Source organism: Rhagoletis pomonella, unplaced genomic scaffold (genome assembly GCF_013731165.1).
Source record: "Rhagoletis pomonella isolate Grant_MI unplaced genomic scaffold, Rhpom_1.0 Rhpom_scaffold_00003, whole genome shotgun sequence".
Taxonomy (NCBI): domain Eukaryota; kingdom Metazoa; phylum Arthropoda; class Insecta; order Diptera; family Tephritidae; genus Rhagoletis; species Rhagoletis pomonella.
This window is the reverse complement of record NW_023458557.1, coordinates 25992488-25995574: the sequence shown is the minus strand read 5'-3', so window position 1 is coordinate 25995574 and position 3087 is coordinate 25992488.

Sequence of the window (3087 nt, the reverse complement as noted above, 5' to 3'; positions counted from 1 at the left end):
TATTGTAGTTAGGTGATTTATCACTTAATTTCTGTATAATAAATAAATAAATAAAAATAAATAATTGGAAAAAGGTCTGAAACACAACCTGGAAAATTATGATAATAATAAAGAGGTAGAGCACACTATTGTAGACGCGGAAATGGCCATATCATTACTACCAATCGAGGATCAAGATCATGCAAGACACATATGTAGACGTATAATTGAAAAAAGCATAAAATCCATGGAGACGAAAAAACTAAGCAACGAAAATAAAACTGTCAAAGGGCTAAAGAAAAAACTCAAAACGAATAAAGTAATCACAACAAAAGCAGACAAAGGGAACACAACGGTAATAATGTACGAAAAAGAATATAAAGAAAAGACAAGAGAAACTAATCAAAGAGACAAATTGTCGGATGATGAGAAAGGACCCAACCGATGACTACCAAGTGACAGTCAAGCACGCAATAAAACAGGCAAAAACAATAATAAATCCAAGGAAAGCATATACAATGACATTAATGAATCCTTCGGCCCCTTCAATGATCGCACTCCCAAAAATGCACAAGACAGGAAATCCGATGAGACCAATTATCAACCACAAATCTGCACCAGGATACAAACTATCGAAATATCTAAAATCGCTGCTGAAAGAAAAACTGGAACTGCCCAATAAATACACAATTACGAGTACAGCGGAGTTAATTGAAAAGATGACATCGCTAGAAATACCCAAAGATGCGAAATTTGTATCATTTGATGTTAAGGAACTTTACCCATCGATACCAACGGCAGAAACAGTTACCATCTTGACTAAAACTTTGATAGGAAAAACAGACAAGAACGTAGCAACGGAAATCGTGGGGGTGAGCTCTCTGATAAACAAAAAATTTTCAGGTAAAAGTGGTACCATTTTTGAAATATTTAAATTTTTTTAATAAAAAAAAAATCGTGCCTTTTCATGTATTTTCTTTAACTGCATCTACAAACCAGGCTATACTTAATAAATTTTTTATGTAAAATACTTCCAGATAGTTGCTTCTCTATACTCAAATGCAATGTAGTTAAAATATATTAAGGAACCATCATAAAATTAGGACTATTTTGGGATTTTTAACTTTTTGATATTTTCTTCCCCAACTTTGACTATCTCTAGTGAAAAAAAATGTACTGAACTATAACTTTACATTACATAAAAAAATTGCTCATTTAATAAAGATTTCAGAAAGGTGACACTCTTACTGTTTCGAATAGAAAAAAAAGTTATAGCCGCTTTTGTGGGCAAAGGACTGAGACACGCTAGAAGGTATTTAGTAGATTTAAATTTAAGTTGCTCTTGTTACCGACCAATTACTTGCTAAATAGTACAAAGGTACATTATTACCTGCTCCTGACATTATTTTATGTTACTTACCGGAATTCAGACTAGAGTCTATAACAAGGGCTATATCTATCAATATCTTTTTTGAAAGATGGGTTCACGTAAAATAAAATATACATGAGTTGTTTGCAGAAAAATTTATTCATTTATTGATAAAATATGCTCAAATTGGCGACCTTCTACTCTAATACAAGCTCGGCACCTTTTAAGAAAAGACGCTTTTAGAGATCTTAAACTCAATTGGGCTATCTCAGCAGCAGCTCCATTTATTTGTTCCTGCAAATGCTCTTCGTTTTGAATTGTTTTTGAATAAATTTTGTCCTTAAGACAGCCCCAGTAGAAAAAATCTAATGGATTCAGGTCTGGCGATCGAGGACGGCACGTGATTGACCCGTATCGTCCAATCCATCGGCGAGGATAAGTTTCGTCTAAATGAGCTCTTACTTCACGCCCGTAGTGAGCAGGGCACCCATCATTTTGCAGCCATAGTCTTCGCCGCTGGTGTAAGGGTACATTTTCTAAAAGTGTTGGAAGCAGTTCCTGAAGTAACTCTAACAGGTCTATTCCGCGCTGGTAATAAAAAGTTTGTAACCGGTAGATAAAGTTCCTGTCAATTTTTAAACCCATTCTGTGTACTCTTGTAACCGGTAAATTTTGTTACCATATCATAAGCTGGTAACAAATTATTGCCCCGTGAAATATGCAATGCCAGGATTTGCACAATTCTTCATAGCTGAATTGCTGAATATTTTAACTGCATTACCAACGTACCTAGAATCGCGGTAACAAGAACTGGTAACATTTTGCGGTAATACAATTTTCCGGTTACAAAATCTTCGGTAACGTGCAGAATAGACCTGTAAATAACTGTGAGAGTTGCGTTTTGGCAGCAGTTCCACAGGTCCCAATATCTGACAATTAAAATTACCACACCATAAATTTATTTTGTACCGGTACTGCGAACGATCTTCTCTCATTTCGTGAGGATTGTCTTATCTCCAACTGTAAATTAAAATAACCATCACGTTTGCATGATGATTCATCGCTCCAAATTATTTTATTAAAAAAGTTGGGGTCTGATTAATGCATTCGCAACATTTCACGGCAAAATCTAACCCTCGACAGGTAATCTCTTTCTTGTAGAGCCTGAACACGTTGAATGTGGTAGGGATGAAATCGATGGTCTTTTAAAGCTTTGTAAACTGTAGTTTTTGGTATTCCCGTCCGTCTTTCCATCATTCTCACTGAAGTCGATGGACCTAGTTCCACTTCCTCTAACACAACTTCACCATCTACCGTTGCAGGACGTCCTGTTTCGCCGCCACGCCTTCCAGGTATGCGACCTTAAAAAAGTGAAAAATGATAGTTAACAAGAAAGCAAACAAGACAGGTGTAAAAATCACTTACCTTCATATATTTCTCTATGGGTCCGGGCGAATACTTCACGACCCGGATGCCGACGATTGGGGTATCGCTCTGCATAGAGTCTTTGACCAGCTCTGGCATTACAGCAAGCTTCACCGTAAATTAGGTGAATATCCGCATATTCATACTGCGTGTTCTCTGTCATAGTATTAATAACACAATGTTCGAAGTGTCCAGTTTCACAAAATCCACTTTCACTAAATCCGGTAAGTAACATAAAATAATGTTAGGAGCAGATATTTTATTTATTTTATTTATTATACAGAAATTAAGTGATAAATCACCTAACTACAATA